Source organism: Gopherus flavomarginatus, chromosome 1 (assembly GCF_025201925.1).
Source record: "Gopherus flavomarginatus isolate rGopFla2 chromosome 1, rGopFla2.mat.asm, whole genome shotgun sequence".
NCBI classification, from domain to species: domain Eukaryota; kingdom Metazoa; phylum Chordata; order Testudines; family Testudinidae; genus Gopherus; species Gopherus flavomarginatus.
The window spans coordinates 54,896,301-54,915,015 of NC_066617.1; the positions used below are offsets into that span (position 1 = coordinate 54,896,301).

Genomic DNA, 18,715 nt, shown 5'->3' on the forward strand with positions numbered 1-18,715 from the left:
TCTCTTGTCTGTTACCAAGAAGAACACACTGTTGGTGTTTAGCAAACACTGGAAAATAATAATTGATGATGTTATAGAGGTGGGAGTCTAAGAAAGGAGCATATTCCTCTCCTGTTGTCCATATCATTTTGCTGGCCTTCCAAACTGAGACCAAATTCCTTATCCTCCCCTTCAAGGCTCTTCACACAACTCCCTGCCTCTGTCTCTGCTTTAATTTCCTGCTATTTCCCTCCTGCCTGACTGTCCAGTTTCTTCTGTTCTCTCACTTACATTGGTATGCTCTTTTCCATGCTTTGGAACTCCTTTCCGATCCTTATTTGTCAAACATTTTCCTTCTGCACATTCAAATACCTACTGAAAGAATGTTTCTTCTGCTTGGCCTTTCAATATTAACCCTCCAGGCATTTGAGGGAAAAACAAACAAACAAAAGAAAAAAAAATCAGATGGATGAAGATTTCATCTTCTCCAGTACCTATTTATTACATATACTTTATGGATGTGATGTATGTTCAATATTATGTTTGAACTACATTACTGATGTATAATTTTGATTGTATATCCTTAGAGTAGGGACTGTCATCTTCCATCTTTTGCAAGCAGTGAGCAGACTTTGGGGGTTCTTTTAAATGAATAAAGACACTCGGCCAGTTCTCAGCTGATGTAAATCAGCGTAGCTCTGTTGAAGTTAATGGATACGCCAGTTGGCCTACTAGTTCCTGCACAGCCTTGCTAGACACATTTCCGATTGTGAGATGTTGCCATTTATTAGTACCCTTTGTTTATAATTCTTCAGCCAATTCGCAATCAGTATGAGATAATTTATATTCACACCAATTTTTAAGTTTTTGAGAATGTGTCTTAAATGCTTTTTCAAATTCTTCGTGTACCACATTCCCTTCATCCACTAATTTTTTATTTCTCCTTAAACAATACCGATTATTATATATTAGTGTACTTGGTGTTACACAGAAATGAAGGAAGTCAAGTTCTTGCTCCAACAAACTTTCAATTTAAGTCAGTGTAAAGGATTATACTTCTGTATCACATCTTCATTGGATATATTTATCCAAAGCTTCATATCACTTTAGACAAATTCCAGAAAAATCTCAACCTATTAGTGCATTGCTCTGAAAAGTGCTTTTCAAACATTTTACATATATTACTACAAAACAAAGAGAGTTCTGATTGTTTTTAAAGAACTCATATCCCTGTATTTACTGTATGTTGAAAAAATTGTAACCTGTGGCCAACTATTCTTTAACATCTACCCCCAGAGTGAGAACACTTATTCCACATTTCTGTGCCTGACTGTTTCCTGCTGGGAAAGGTTTTATCATGATTACAATTCCTTTTAAATCAGTTTAAGAACAGTAACCTCTCAGTTTTGAAGGAATAACTTTATGGTAGGTCTCTGCCACTTATCTAATTCAAAAGTAAAGGTGTAGTGGTAATTGTTACAGGAAATGGGATTTCTTCCATATTTTATAAATAATATTTCTGTGGGAAATATAAATGCATAATTACAAAAAATTATAGAGAATATGCAAATATCAGAAGCCACATGTTTTTGGAAAAAATAGAAATAAAATATCATTTTGCTTGCTTCTATGTATCTTGTCCTCTATTATTTTTTAAGTATGTGGTGGAAGAGAACAAATATTTGTTCAACTATTTGTAAGATATTTTAAGAGAAAATGTTTGCAAAAATGCAATTTTTTTTTGTTTGGTTGGATTTGTTGTTCAGAATGTGATTTGGATAAATGTTATAACTTTAAAAGTAGTTACCATACACAGGATCATCTGTATTCCATGACTTTAAAATTAAAGAATTTATCACAGAATCCCATTTCCCCTCTCCCTTCTGCCATGCTCCCACACACATACACATGAAGTGTGTGTGGGGATGGGTTACATCCTGTCCTCCACTATGGCTGCTTTGTTTTAATCTGGTGCAACAAAATAGACATATAGCCAACAGATCCAATTGCCTGAGGATTCCCTCCACGTGGGAGAACCCTCAGATGCTGTAGGACTGCCAGAGTGACTTTTATACCACCTTTGTTGGGCTTATAGAATGTGGCTGGGAGGACAAGGAGCATGAGGTGGAGGGTTGCTATACCTGCTGCTCACGGGTCTTGGAACTGTCCCTTGAAGCCATTAGTGGTCAACAAAGAAAGATTTCAAAATGTGAATTAAATTGAGCCATTTTACTGATGTCTATTTTAGTCTGCAGTTAGCCTACAATAATAGCTTGGAAAGTTTGAACCACTTCATTCTTTTCAGTATGATGTTTGTTGTATAATCTAGTGGTTACAGCTAGTGTTATTGATTATTTCACTGCTGATCAATTTAACAAAAATATTCAGCCAATGTATGTATCCCACAATGACAAACAATTTCTTGTACTTGGTGTGACATTTTAGGAATCACCCAGACCAGTAAGGGGTTCGTCACTACCTGCCCTGTAACCTTGAGCTGCCTCCCTACTATGTTGCTCTGATCCCTGACACCAGTAACCTGCTCACAAGCACAAGGTCTCACCCTGACTTTCTCAAGCCTAGTTCCCCCTTGCAAGGTGACACCAACAACCCTTCCAGTCCCAAGTCTTCCCAAATCTGTCCACTCAGAGTTCTTGATTACCAAACACTCTGATTTTTCCCCTGTGGATTGTCAGCTCCCCCACGTGAATCCAGCCCCCCAGATACACGCTTGCTTTTGGCACACCACTCCACACAGTTTCCGTACCAGAGACTTATTTAGAATAAAAATAAACAAAAAGTTTATTCAATAGAAAAATCAACAGATTAAAGGAGGAAATAGCAAGAATGCAAATCTATCCAAGTTACTCAGAAAATAGACACAACCTCAGACTTCACACTTTAAAATTAGATAAAATCAGTTTTTGAATACAAGTTATCTATTGCCTTTGAATAGTTTCCCAGCCTGCCCCTGCCATAGAAAGGATCCAGTGTTTTCATGGAGAACACCCAGTAGGTGCCTGTCCCTCAGTTTCTGGAAGGTCATCTGTTCAAACCTCCTCCTTTATAAAAGGGTTTGTCCTTTTTCCTTCTCTCTGAGTATGGTCACTTATGGTTATTCAGATTGGGGAAATTCTAGCTGGGATGCCAGTGACATCCCAAACCACAATGGCCCATCATTTTTGTCTTTTCTTAGTTTGTACCATGCTAGGTGCTTGGAGCTAGTCCTGGCTAGTCCTATCTCATCATGGATGCAGTCCCTCCCAATCTGACTGTCCACCAACCTGCTGTGAGTTGGGGCTGAATGTTGCAGTACAAATTGAGCACAGTTTTGTATATACACAAATACATTCTATGTATACATATCTCATCATAACCATCAAATTCAAACCCTACAAGTTTACTGCGTATACTTTTATAGTACAGAAACGTTGTACATAATCCGTTCATTTGACTGCTTATTCTTTTGTGGTTCAAACCTCCTGTTCTCCCCTTGGGGTATCTGGACCTTGACTGGGCTTTTGGCACCTGAAAAAGTGCCCTATACACAGCTAATCAAACCTCAAGCTGCCTGCTCCTGGCCCCCACACAACTACTACAGTGAGCTTCTATGTTGCCAGTACAAAAATCCACAGTGCACTGAAAACAAACAAGACGAATGAATTTAACATCAGAATTAATAACACACAGGTACTACATGGATTGTATTAAGCATTTTCATATTTAGTTCGTAAAACTCTCCATGTTTTAATTTGTCTGTTGCTGCTGCAGAATTTCCAGAACCTGGTGCAGAGAACCCTGCTACAGAGGGACCATGTTACCATGGAGTACACAGGTCCTTGACTATATAAAACAAAATGCTGGAAAAAGATAAAGGGTTGAACATAATAGTAGACTAATTGTCAGGCTGATTTTTTTACATAGAAGAAATTCTATGTTCTATTGGCAAGATGCCTAATAATTTGAAGAGTTTGGGGGTTTATGGTAGATTAGAGTCAGGCTAGCACTGTGTAGAACATTTATTATTACTTATTATTTTTATGGCACCCAGGGGAGTGCTAGACATTTCACAGATGTCACAGGACTCTCTCTGCCTAAACAAGTTTACAAGATAAGGCCCCAATCTGACAAGAAATGTCATTAACCCCAGTTAAAATCAGTGGGGCTATGGGCTGATTCAGTGGTCTCCCCATATGGAGCACATGTTAGGATCAAGTCCTAACTGCTCTTAAGTCAGTCTAGAGCCTGGGCCAAGTTGCCTTTTAGTTCTGCAGGTTTGGGTGCTGATTGCACTGTGTGTGTTTGCCTGACTTTATTTTTTTTAAGGAAAATATCGGAGAAAAGAAACTTTCTTGAGAACACTTTCTGGGGATGTCATAGGGGACTCTCAAAGACTGTTTGTGACCATGTTATTTCCTCTTCTATTTGAAATCAAAGTTATGTGTAAACGAGACAATATATACGGCTCTTATGTCTGCATTTTATGTGTCCAGATGTCTTTAGAAATAATGACCTACTTAAGAAAAGAGAACTAATAATATTGGTGTATTTTTTTTTTCCCAGAGAAAATTTTTGATCTGACCCAATTCAGCTAATTTGGCTTTTCTAATCTCCAGTTTCTGAACCTAATTTAAGGCAACTTCAACTATGCTATTTTGAGCTCAATGTCCTGCTTTTCCCATAAGTTTTAGTTTTCAAGATAAATCTAATGATTTTCAGCCCAAGCTTTCTTGCAGTTAAAATGGTTTTCCATTAAGCACTGTCAGGCTCAGGCATGAGGCTGCATGATTACCAGCCATTCTGATTAGGAGACCAAAAAAAAAAAAAGTTTAAAACCCCTACAAGAGTCATGCGTGATTTGGGAGGAGGGGGAAACAACAATTGTCGGCAAATTCTGTGACTTCCATGGAGCTGTGCCAGGGAATCTAGCAGGGAATTTGGCCCTCTAGGTGGTTTCATAAATTTAGATGCAGTTTCTGCATGTGGTGATTTTTAATTTGTCCGTTGACAGTTTTGCTTTCCCTTTTTGCTTCCTGCTTTCACATCCATTCCCCCAACAGTGTGCCATGTGTTATCACACTCCTTATTGTGAGAGAACAGCACTTTGTGTCTTGTCTGGCAAAAGCCATATAACTAGCAGACCCTTCCTGCCCCTGTGGGTTTCATATATCACCTCCATCACACATACAGTCTCTGCTGTCCTGTGGCTTGTGAACCTGAACTCATATTTCCCAGTTGGTAAGCCATCATGCTGCTGCTCACCATCTGGCCAGCCAGTGTCTGCATCCAAAGAGTTTTGAATTAGGAGTGTGAAGGAGCTAATTATGTTCAGTGAGTGTTTCGTGACATGCTATAATAGCCAAACAAACAAGAAATTAATTGTGGAAATGTTTTCTCCAGAAAGTCCCTATTCAGCTGGTTCCAGTATTTCTCAAAGCATTCTTTATGCATATTGTCTGTTTTGTTCTATATATTTGAAATTCTAGTTAGCACATCTAGCATAACTGATTCCTTCATATGTTCTGAATTACAATCCTTTTGGAGTTGTAGAGAAAGAAGCGCACACAATATCTCATGTATGCTTCGTTTACAGAGGACAGTCGCTTTCACACTAAGTGCTTTAATGCAGGTTGTACAGTGATAACATTTCACTCTTGGCTGTGAATTTCAGAGCTCCCAGGCAACATTATGTGCTTGTTATTTTTGCAAAGAATGTTCATTTGTTCTATAAATGTTCACGTTGCCTCCTTCCCAAACTGAACTGCAGCAGGATGAAACGCTGTCTTAGAAAATATATTTGAAGAAAGTTTTGTACCAGTAAGCAAAATTTAGGTTTGTGGTCATTTTTTAAAATTTACATTTAAACATCTTGTTTTTGACAAGTTCCTGATTGTTAATGATAGGTAAATTCTGATTTAAAAGCACAAGAATTCATCATTACCCTCAGGGCAGTTTTCTGCCTTTGAATTCATGAATTGGTTCTCTCTTGATATTCTGTATTCAGTTTTCATGCAAAGATCCCATGACATCCATAGAAGTCTTATTCATGGCTAGAATGCAGCATGTGCAAGAGATATCTCTGATAAATGTGGGTACAAGATATACAGTGTGGGTCAAAGTGAAGGATTTGGCTCTTTGTGTTGTGAGCTATGACTGAAATGTAACTATCAACACTAGATCTGCATTTTAAATATGATTTTGTTAGCTGTTTTATTTGTATTTATTTCAATTTACAAAAATGCCCTGAAGAAGACGACTATCCATATGCGCTAGGTGATGATGAGGTAATTTAAACACACATCCTAAATGTATCAATTTAACATAACCCACTGTAAATCCTCTTCCTCTTCACAATTCTTTACTCAAATAAGTCCTCCTATTTGCATATGCCTGGGGGGGGGGAAGTTGTGCATAGCAACTGTAGGTTGTATTTATATTTTAAATGTACTCAGAAACTTTTTGAGATGAGTACCAAAACAGCTATGATTAAATAGCTATTGAAATTATTTGAAAAAGACCTGTCATGGTAGAATCCCACACTCTGAACCTTAGCGTCCAAAAGATGGGGTACCAGCATGAATTCCTCTAAGCTCAGTTACCAGCTTAATACTTGTAGCGCTGCCACCAACCAGGAATTCCAGTGCCTGGTACACTCTGGTCCCCCCAAAACCTTGCCCGGGGACCCCCAAGACCCAGTCCCTCTGGATCTTAACACAAGTAAAGTAAACCCTTTCCCTCACCGTTGCCTCTCCCAGGCTTCCCCTCCCTGGGTTACCCTGGAAGATTACTGTGATTCAGATTCCTTGAATCTTGAAACAGAGAGGAAAATTCACCTTCCCCCCTCCTTCTCTCTCCCCCTCCCAGATTCTCCCTGAGAGAGAGAGTAATCCTGACACAGAGAGAAATTAGCCTCTCTCTCCCCCTTCCCTCCTTTCTCCCCACCAATTCCCTGGTGAATCCAGACCCCGTCCCCTGGGGTCTCACACCAGAATAAAAAAACAATCAGGTTCTTAAACAAGAAACTTTTAATTAAAGAAAGAAAAAATAGTAAAAATTATCTTTGTAAATTTAAAATGGAATAGGTACGGGGTCTTTCAGCAATAGACATTGGGAACACCCTCCCAGCCTAAGTATACAAGTACAAATTAAAATCCTTTAAGCAAATACACATTTGAACTCCTCCCAGCCAAATACACATTTGCAAATAAAGAAAACAAACATAAGCCTAACTTGCTTTATATACCTAGTACTCACTATTAAGAGCCTGTATCAGAGAGATTGGAGAGAAACCTGGTTGCACGTCTGGTCCCTCTGAGCCCCCAGAGTGAACAACAACCAAAAACTAACTGCACACACAAAAACTTCCCTCCCTCAAGATTTGAAAGTATCCTGTCCCCTGGTTGGTCCTCTGGTCAGGTGACAGCCAGGCTCCTGATTTTGTTAACCCTTTATAAGCAAAAGAGATATAAAGTACTTCTGTTCTATTAACTCCTACTATCTGTTTGTGACAGACCCTGATAAATCAGTATAGCTATGGTAATTGGGAGTCAGGGCAGATATACACTACTGCTTAAGTTGATCTAAATTATGTTGCTCAGGATTGTGAAAAAGCCACGCCCTTGAGTGATGCAAGTTACAGTCACCTAAGCACTGTCCACACTGGCGCTATGTTATCAAGAAACATTCTCCCACCAGTATAGTTTCCACCTCTCTCAGAGATGGAGTAATTATGCAGATGGGAGAACACTCTTCCTTTGACATAGAGCATCTTCACCAGATGCACTACAGTGGTGCAGCTGCACTGATATAGCTGAGCCGATGTAGCATGTCTAGTGTAGACTTGCCCTCAGACACTGGAGAAGGTTGATGACTGGCTGATTCTGACTGATGATGACTCTTCTGACTAGGCTTCCTCTAAAATAGATTTTTACCAAATTGATTCTCACCTCAAAGCCCCTCTATAGCCCTCAACAATGTGTCTGACACTCATACACCGAATATAACCTGAGAGATGGATTCTCCCATGTGGTTGAGCTTCACTTGATATAGGGGGAAAGGATGTTTGTATGAGCTTGTTGCCGCTGCCTGATCCTGCACTGCCCAGCTTTGGTGCAAGTTAGTGCATCTAAGGAACTGCTCTAATTTAAGCCACTGGTGTAATGTCTCTAAATGACCTCACAGTGGAGGTAGGCAGAGCAAAACTCTCAGTGGTACAAAGTGACCACAGCAGATTAAAGAATCCAGCCCTTAAAATGGAATATCATTCATGTGGTTTGACCACGAAACAGGAGGGCCAAGAACAAACATACTTGCCATTAAAAGCTATGTCAGAGGACATAGCCAGCATTAACTCCACCATGAGCATAGTCCAGTCAGTGCAGCAAGGTCTTACTGCTCCAAAGTTGCCTACATTATATCAAAGTACTTGGTCACGCCTCAGATTTTGTGATATTGGAGGAGTCTCATTTGTTCTGTGTCTCCTGAGACTTATCTAGAAAGGAAGTGTTCATCCGGCCCAGATCCTGTGGGTGAGAGGTGAAGTAATTGAACTTCCCTAGTACTCTAAAAGATTTGTGTGCACCTCAATTGAAAGAATGGTTGAAAATTTGGTTTAAACTTTATTTTAACTTAACCAATTCACTCAACCCTACTTTAAACATCTTAATCACTGAATCTCAATTTAAAAAATATTCTTTTAAAAGACTTAGTTGCATTCATGTCCCAATCTTACATCCCCTCTCATGATCATGGATTTTCACATCTTGGATATAATGAAATCTCAAAATGAAATTAAACAAGCCCACTTTATCTCTGGATTGCTTTTGTGCCAGCAAGTTCTGAACTCTTCCTGATTCTGAATTCTATGACCAGGCAGTATTTGAATTACAACAGTGGCTACAATATAGAATGTAGTGGCTCAATGGACTAATACAGGGAAGACATTTGAGATGTAGGAGGCAGTGTGGAAGAAAGCCCTAAGATGACTGTGGGAGAAGTGGGCAAATAATGGATGAGGTTGGTGGAAGGAAGAGGCAGGGTCAGCACAATAATGGGTGACTGAATAAGTAAGGAGACATAGTGTTGTGAAGAATTATGAAGGTGAGTATAAGAAGCTTGAACTATATGTAATTAAAATGGGAAGCCAACAAAGAATTCGTAGTGGAGGGTGACATGGTCAGCGCAATGTGCAAAGAAAGATAATCTGTACAGCTAGTACTGTATGCATTGCAGATGAAGAGGAGATTATGTTAAGCAAGACAAGGGATGGTGAGAACCTAGATATGAATTTTGGCTGCATGACAGAAAGAAATGGTCAGATTTTTAAAATATTATGGAGAAAGAAGAGGCATGATTGATGTGTGGGGCAAAGGAGAGGGATTGTCAAAGATGATCCCCAAGTTACATCCTTGTGTTACAAGGAGGATTGTGGTATTATCAACAGTGACAAAGAATGGCCAGATTCTCATTACCCTATTGCCCCTTTGCACCAGTCTGACAGTGTAATGGGACCTTAAATGTAATTTATACCCACTTCAGGCCCCATTTTACTGCCAGTATGGGATAAAGGGCTTCTATGTAAATGAGAATCAGGCTCAGAGAGCTCAGCATGTCCGTGTAAATTTTGCTTGAGATTCTAGTTGTGTGTCCAACTTGATTCAAAGTGCAGTATTTTTGTTGGCTGGTAGCATTTTCCATTTTTGGTTTTATACTATGAGATATGGTATGTCTGCACTTTATTATCAATGAGTTCCTCAAATAAATTTAATTGTGTCACAGAAACAGGTGAGTGAATCACTCCTTCTTGCTGAATTCTAGCCTCTTGAACGTTCCCAGAAGCATTCCACTGGCTGGATTGCAATATTTCAGTAGCCTGCAGCCCAGCCTCAGAAAATATTTCTTCATATTTGTTTCTGCTAAGTACTGTAGAGTGCTCTTTTTATGGATCTATCAACAGAATTATAGAAAGTTGTGGTGCAAATGTTTACAAGAAGAAAACAGATACCCTTGTTTTAGATTTCAGATTGCAAGCAGAGAATCCTGGGTACAGTCTCAGTATATTTCTCTGCATTTTATTATGCCACGGGAATATGATCATAAACATTCCAGTCTTTAAAAAGGGGTTAAAATAAATAGTTAAATAAAGATAGAAAATATAGGATGTGGATATCTTTGGTTCTTTAAACAGAATTTATTATATTCCAAGTTGCATCTTGTTAAAAGACAAACATAACATACATTAAAATATTAAACCATTCATGCCATTTAGTACTTTGAATTATTCATAGTTTGTTTTTTGTTGGTTTGTGTGTGCAAAGTGTGGCGTTGGGTTTTTTGTTTTGTTTAGTTTTTAATGAATAGAGCTTTTATCTAAATCAAGGCCAATCAAACTGATAGGAACAAAAACCTCATCCAGTAGGTGGTTATTAATGTGGAAAATCCCCTTTCAATTTTAGAAGTCTTATTCATGAACGATCAGCTAAGAGTCCAAACTCTTCTCCTTCAAAGCCCACTGCTTTCCCTTTGCTGTCCACTGCAGAGTACCAAATCTGTGCTATCTACTAATCCCTTCAGTCTCAGTGTCAAAATACCATCATTTATAATCTTCCTTTGCACAGTAACATAACTCATAATATGCTTTTGTGTAATCCTTCTCCCTCCCATAACTTCACCTTCATCTTATCTTCACTTTCTGTTTTTCTCTGACTTAGTCTGTATGCTCTTCAGGGCAGGGACCATGTCTTTTAAATCTTTGAAAACTGCCACACAAAAATTATCAATATTTATACAGCACTCAATGGGCATGGTAGACATTTTACACACAAAAAAGAACATCATTGTAGAAAAGGGCAATGCTCTGATCTTAGACATAACACCATTAGTAAGTGCAACAAACAATGGGGTAATAAGAGGATGAAAGTTATAACGAATGATCTGGAAAAAAGGAGAGAACAATAAGGTGACAAAATTTGCACACAATACAAAATTACTCAAGATAGTTCAGTCCAGAGATGATTGTGAAGAGTTACAAAGAGATCTCACTAAACTGGATGACTGGATGAGAAAATGGCAGATGAAATTCAATATTGATAAATGCAAAGTAATGCACACTGGAAAAAAAATCCCAACTCTGTACAAAATGATGGGGCCTAAATTAGCTGTTACCAAGAAAGCAATCTTTGAGTCATCGTGGATAAGCGATCTTGGAGTCATCCCTGAAAACATCTGGTCAATATGCAGCAGGAGTCAAAAAAGCTAACAATATTAGGAACTGTTAGCAAAGGGATAGATAATAAAAGAGAAAGTATAATAATGCCTCTATATACATCCATGGTACGTCTGCACCTTGAACACTGCATATAGTTCTAGTTGCCTCATCTCAAGAAAGATGTATTAGAATTGGAAAAGGTATAGAGAAGGGCAACTTGAATAATTAGGGAGGAGTATGTAATAGTTACCATATGAGTACAGATTAAAAAGACTGGGAATGTTCAGTTTGGAAAAGAGAAAACTAATGGGGGTTATGATAGAGGTCTGTAAAATCATGAATGGTTTGAAGAAAATAAGTAAGAAAATGTTTATTTACCCCCTTCACATAGTATAAGAGGTGAGGGTCACCTGATGAATGAACAGGCAGGAGGTTTAAAGCAAACTTAAAGAAGTGCTTCTTCACACAATACCACAATCTATGGAACTTGTTGTCATGGGATGCTGTGAAGGCCAAAAGTATAACTAGGTTCAAAAGAGAATTAGACAAGTTCATGGAGGATAGGTCTTTCGATGACTATTAGCCAAGATGGACAGGGATGCAACTCCATGCTCTGAGTGTCCCTGAACTGCCAGGAACTGGCCATTCTTATGTTCTTAATAGTAGATTGGCTAGGTGCACATTTTGATGGTTCACTTATAGTTATTTTTCTTATAAAATATACCTCACTAGCCTGTTTTAAAATATTTTGCTAGTTTATACATTAACATGGTCAATAGAGGGACAGGGTCAGTGTGGAGCTAAGGTTTATGAAAGAGGAGAAATGGGAGATGTAAGAAGGAAAAACACAGAGATGGAGAGGAATAGGGGAGAAAAGACTGGCACAAGGAAAAGGAAAGGAAAGAGAGGAGAACAGGTATAGGCAAGGAACAGAAGAATAAAAGGATGAAGGCAGGGTGGGCAAGTATAATTAATTGATGGGATTAAAACAAGTGGCAACACAGGGGTCAATCAGTTGTTGAAAGGATAAGGACTCCTGGAGTGTCGTGATGGTGGACTGACTCTGACTCAGGGGCTTTTTGTAGCCCTCTCAGTAGCACACATGGTGTGTTTCTGTTCTGCTCCACGTGTCTCTTCACACAGTACTCTGATCCTTGCATACCCATGTAAATTTATGCATAAACTTAGCCTACATCAGCAAAGAATTTGCAAGAGGGAAAGAGAAGGTCTGTGAGCTAGGTTAGAGCAAGCTCATTTATATTTTAAAAATGAGAGTTGGAGTTGTTTGAATCAATGTGTGTTAGTCTATTTAAATACACTAGTATGAAATACAGTACAGTACAACTAACATGCTTACTTTTTGTCAGTAAACCTAAAAGGAGCTAGAGAAACCTATTTTTGGTTTCTTGCTTTTTACTGAAATATTATGGCCTATGCAAAATATGATGATAGGTTTACTGTTTATTCTAGAGGGAAAGTGGGAAAACTGTAATTTTTTTAAAAGGTGAGATACAAATAATGTTTGTTATATTAATATTCCTATAAGTGTTTACAATATTTAAATTAATGTCAGATTAGTCCAAGGTGACAGGATTATCAGGGTTGATTTTTCCCAGTATCTTTAGATCAGCTTTTATTTTTTTGTATATGAAAATAAAGCCCTTAGCTTGCTTCCATTAGCTTGCCCTTGTCAACAACAAAATGTGAGAGATTTCCCAAAGATCATACAAGAGTTAGAGAAGCCAGCCATTTTCAAGGACATTTTGAAGTGGATATCTCTTAACAATCTTTTTGTTACAGAGTACAGTACAAACTTTCAGCAGAGTAGAATCATAGTAGTCATGTCAAATGTCAGGGAAACCTAGTATTTATTAGATAGTTCTGTTGATGACAGATTGCTCTCACCCCTCGCTCCACCGATATGGCCACCAGGTGCCCGTTATCTACCGGGTAATGAGCGTTGGGGTAGGGAGGAGGTTCGATCACTGGATGCCCTGGGGGGGGTGACAAGTGCCCAAGGGTAGCGACGGGGATAACGCAAGCAATCAGTCGTAGTGTTAAAGATTGAGGATTTATTAAATGAGTCACAGATAAGGATAAGGGACCACACGATTAGTTACAACTTGGGCTTACAATATAATACTAGAACAAATAACACAAACACTACAATTACAAATAGAAGCTGGCCCTGGTATTTTTCTAAGTTCCAGTAATTATTCAGGTCGTCCCAGGGGTCAGTAAAAGTGATATTAGTACTATTAGTAACCATAAATGCAGCAGCTAATCTTACTAAACACAGGTCGTGAGGCTTGACTGGCCCCCCTTGCTTTCAAGGCTTCCTGGTCAACGGGTTTCCCCTAGCAGGAGCCTTGGGGCGGCTGGAACCAGTCTTTGCCTCTTATCTAACAGCACAGTTATACTTAACAGCTAATTCTACTTACACATACAAACCACGAAAGTTTCATTACGGCCGGCAAGCAGTCAGGCTTCAGGAAACGCGTGAGCCTGGGAGAGACCTTCAGGGTGATCAGGCCTGGATACGGTTCGACGGGGATTCGTGTTCTCTCCACCCGTCCCCGGGAGGGGGCCGACAATATATAACGAATTTTTCGTCATAATTTATGATAAGCCAATTGCGGGGTCGCGAGTGGCTCATGCCCATACAAGGGAGGCAATCGGGCCCCAGCATCTCTACCCAGGAAGCGACTGTCGTGGGGGAACTTCCCCTCCTCAGGTCGGCCGACCGCAAGGTGCTGTTTCCTGTTACAAGTTCTGCTTTCTGAGCAGCTACGTGATCAGTGGCAGTTCTGGGGGCTGGGGGAAAATTCCGTCGGGGGGTGGAGGCCGGAGCACCTGTTGTCTGGCCCTGGGGCCCAACTTGGGGGTCTAACAAGTTCTACTGTGTTTTCCTAAGCAACAACCAGTAAAAATAATTTAATATCACTTTAATACTTTATTAATCATTAAGATAGCACCTTCCATCCAAAGATTTAAAATTACTTTCCAAACACTAATTCAGCCCCACAATGATGCTTTAAAGTAGGCAAAAGCTGTTATCCTCATTTTACAGATTATGACATTGTGTCTCCGAAGCATTGTACCTTGTCTCAGGAGATACAGGAAATCTTTGACAGAGTTAAGGATACAACTCCAGTGTTATGACATCTAGTCCTGTACTTTAACCGGACCTTTCATTGTCACTTAGAAGAAGTCCACAACAAAGAACATTGTTCCGAATTTTAATTAGTTATTGATGTAGATGTAAATTGAAAGTGAATGGTAATTATCAAGATCTCAAATTTATGTAAGCTGGTTAGCCTTCTTCATGAGCCTCTCCCAGTTCAAATAGTCTTTGATTTTATGACATTCTCTTGCAGTGCAGTTGTCGCTGAAGACACAAGAGATAGTCTGAAATATAGGAAGAAACACTGAAATAATTTATTTCTCAAAATCTTCTACAAAGTTTTCTTGCTCTGCCTAAGGCTGGAAAGGGATTTAATAAGCTAATTAGATAGAGAAAAATTCAATAGTACTTTGAAGTGACATTTGTGTGTGTGTACTTTGAAAAACTCGAAGGATATGTACAGTATAGGTGGTTGCATTTGCTTGCGTTTTGAGGCACAGAAAGGAAGAATATAATAATCCTGGTTAACAGCTGTTCAACTCCAGTATGTTTGTTATACACAATATGCTGGTTTTCGTGTGTTACAATGCAGCCCTTAATATTTAGAAATGATGCAAGATACTGACTTTTATATTGGGTCCTTGTGAAGATTTATAATTAATTTATTTTAAAGCTTTTACATAAGGTCCTAGAGCATCCTAAAAAACAAACTCTTTAGGTGAAGTTTTCTAGTTTCAGTGGTTTCTATTTATAAAATAAGTAAATATCCTGATTAAAGTTTTAGCGGCTAGATATTTTTTATCTTGTTCATATCTTTATATAACAGCACATCCTATAGCCCCAAACTTTCAAAATTCTGGAGTCACTTGCTTCTACAAGAAATGTAAACATATGCATGGATGCACAAGTACAGTGATCAATCTTAAATATTCAACATTGGCCAATAGATATTTTATACTTATCACAGTTACTTCCTGTTGTACCTCTGTGTAAAAAACAAAAATGAGCAACAACAAAATCTAAGTAGCAGTAGCATATAGCAAAAGTGGTGTTCATCTAAAGCCCTTCATGCTTGTCTGGGCTGTGATGAAAAATCACAATAGCTGTTTATAATAAATTGCTATTTCTTAGTTTAATTTATGAATATATTACCCTTTATCACATTTCTCACAAGAATAATTCTTTGCATTAATGGTGAGTAAATTCAATTTCTAGACCTTTCTGTGACACCTTCATTATTAGTCATTAAGACCATGCCACTGGTGACAAAACAACAGTTGATATTTACAAAACCTTATTGTAGTCATTACATTCTGTAAAAAAAAAAAAAAAAGATATTTTCTGTATCTTTTGTAAAGACTCTGTAATTTATATTTCTGCTGTGAATGATTTTTGTTATCTCATAACAAGGAGCATATTTTTCTGCATTGCTACTTGCAGATATGTTAGAATGCTCTATATTCATGAGAAGAAAAGCGGTTTCTGAATGTTACTGTGCAAAGGAAGTGTATAGAATTACTGTTAATAAAAAGCAGCTTACAGGCCTTGATGACAGGTCAGAATAATTTACAGAAAAGACACATGAGAGTATCTAGTCCATTTGCTAACCAGTAGAGTAGAGCATTGTTCTCTACAGCATATTTCCGAGAATCTGGTCCAGTCTAACTGAAAATAATATGAAATATGAAAATAATAGTCTTTCAGACTCTTTAGCCATTGATTATTTATATATTTGATGGGTTTTTATTTACATATTGTTTTTGCATTACTTCATGATGTCAGTAGTAGTAGCTTGTATTAGAACATCTTGTGATTCATGATGTCATATTATACATTACTACTACTGACATCATGAATTAATGTAAAAATAATATAAAAATAAAACCCCATAAAATGAAATTTGAAACAAAAAAAATTCTCGAGAGGAAATTTTTAAAAACTAAATGTTGCAAAATGATTTTTTCAGAATTACTGTTTCCCAGGAAATTTAGAAAATATGTTTTTGTTCCACATGTAAACAAAAACAAATGTCAAAATATTAAAATGATCTGTGGAATGGAAATTCTGAGTTTTGACCAGCTGTAGAAGTAATCTGCCCCAGGTATATGGACTCCTTCTGATTTATCTCATCCTCCCCCTGAGCAAGGGTTGAACCCAAAACCAGAGTGTAACAGATTGGGTTTTCATCATGCTAAGGATTGAAGTGGGGGTGAGTAACTGGTATAAGAAGGTGCACCCCCAAACCTAACTCCAGCCACCTGGCATGCAAAAGGGAGTCGTCAAAATGGTATGATACAGTAGATTGTGCAGATCTTAATATGACTGTCCTATCCTTTCCTCCTTCCTGTGACTAGTACAGAAATAGCTAACAAGCCATTCTAAATGTGACCTGCACTATATGGATCTTATTGCTTGCCATCTCAACCACCAACTACTTTTGTTATGTGCATAATGCCAGAATCCTTACACTTGGGAGGTGGATGACTTAGTTTAATTGGTCAGCTCTCTAGATGCTTGCCTTCCCTCTTCTGTTCTGAGGGGATCTAAAAAGGATACAATGGGATCAGATTCAAATCACTTTAATTTTCCACAATTGGCCCTGAAATTTTGATTCCCAAGCTGCCTCCAGATATCCAGAGCAGCACAAATGTTGGATTTGACAGTGAGAGGAGCTCATAGACTCATAGACTCTAGGACTGGAAGGGACCTCGAGAGGTCATCGAGTCCAGTCCCCTGCCCTCATGGCAGGACCAAATACTGTCTAGACCATCCCTGATAGACATTTATCTAACCTACTCTTAAATATCTCGAGAGATGGAGATTCCACAACTTCCCTAGGCAATCTATTCCAGTGTTTAACTACCCTGACAGTTAGGAACTTTTTCCTAATGTCCAACCTAAATCTCCCTTGCTGCAGTTTAAGCCCATTGCTTCTTGTTCTATCATTGGAGGCTAAGGTGAACAAGTTTTCTCCCTCCTCCTGATGACACCCTTTTAGATACCTGAAAACTGCTATCATGTCCCCTCTCAGTCTTCTCTTTTCCAAACTAAACAAACCCAGTTCCTTCAGCCTTCCTTCATAGGTCATGTTCTCAAGACCTTTAATCATTCTTGTTGCTCTTCTCTGGACCCTCTCCAATTTCTCCACATCTTTCTTGAAATGCGGTGCCCAGAACTGGACACAATACTCCAGTTGAGGCCTAACCAGCGCAGAGTAAAGCGGAAGAATGACTTCTCGTGTCTTGTTTACAACACACCTGTTAATGCATCACAGAATCACATTTGCTTTTTTTGCAACAGTATCACACTGTTGACTCATATTAAGCTTGTGGTCCACTATGACCCCTAGATCTCTTTCTGCCATACTCCTTCCTAGACAGTCTCTTCCCATTCTGTATGTGTGAAACTGATTGTTCCTTCCTAAGTGGAGCACTTTGCATTTATCTTTATTGAACTTCATCCTGTTTACCTCAGACCATTTCTCCAACTTGTCCAGATCATTTTGAATTTTGACCCTGTCCTCCAAAGCAGTTGCAATCCCTCCCAGTTTGGTATCGTCCGCAAACTTAATAAGCGTACTTTCTATGCCAACATCTAAATCGTTGAAGATATTGAACAGAACCGGTCCCAAAACAGACCCCTGCGGAACCCCACTTGTTATACCTTTCCAGCAGGATTGGGAGCCATTAACGACTACTCTCTGAGTACGATTATCCAGCCAGTTATGCACCCACCTTATAGTAGCCCCATCTAAATTGTACTTTCCTAGCTTATCTATAAGAATATCATGCGAGACTGTATCAAATGCCTTACTGAAGTCTAGATATATCACATCCACCGCTTCTCCCTTATCCACAAGGCTCGTTATCCTATCAAAGAATGTTATCAGATTAGTTTGACACGATTTGTTCTTTACAAATCCATGCTGGCTATTCCCTATCACCTTACCACCTTCCAAGTGTTTGCAGATGATTTCTTTGATTACCTGCTCCATTATCTTCCCTGGCACAGAAGTTAAACTAACTGGTCTGTAGTTTCCTGGGTTGTTTTTATTTCCCTTTTTATAGATGGGCACTATATTTGCCCCCTTCCAGTCTTCTGGAATCTCCCCCGTCTCCCATGATTTCCCAAAGATAATAGCTAGAGGCTCAGATACCTCTTCTATTAACTCCTTGAGTATTCTAGGGTGCATTTCATCAGGCCCTGGTGACTTGCAGGCATCTAACTTTTCTAAGTGATTTTTTACTTGCTCTTTCCTTATTTTCTCTTCTAAATCTACCCTCTTCCCGTAAGCATTCACTATACTAGACATTCCTTCAGACTTCTCAGTGAAGACCGAAACAAAGAAGTCATTAAGCATCTCTGCCATTTCCAAGTCTCCCGTTACTGTTACCCCCTCCTCATTG

At 38.8% G+C, this 18,715-nt stretch overlaps 1 protein-coding gene across 4 annotated transcripts in view; it reads left to right on the plus strand.

Moving 5' to 3' along the window:
• The window catches only part of IMMP2L (inner mitochondrial membrane peptidase subunit 2), an 836,308-nt gene that overhangs the window by 710,969 nt on the left and 106,624 nt on the right, over nucleotides 1-18,715 (plus strand). The gene's annotated exons all lie outside the window — the stretch shown is intronic.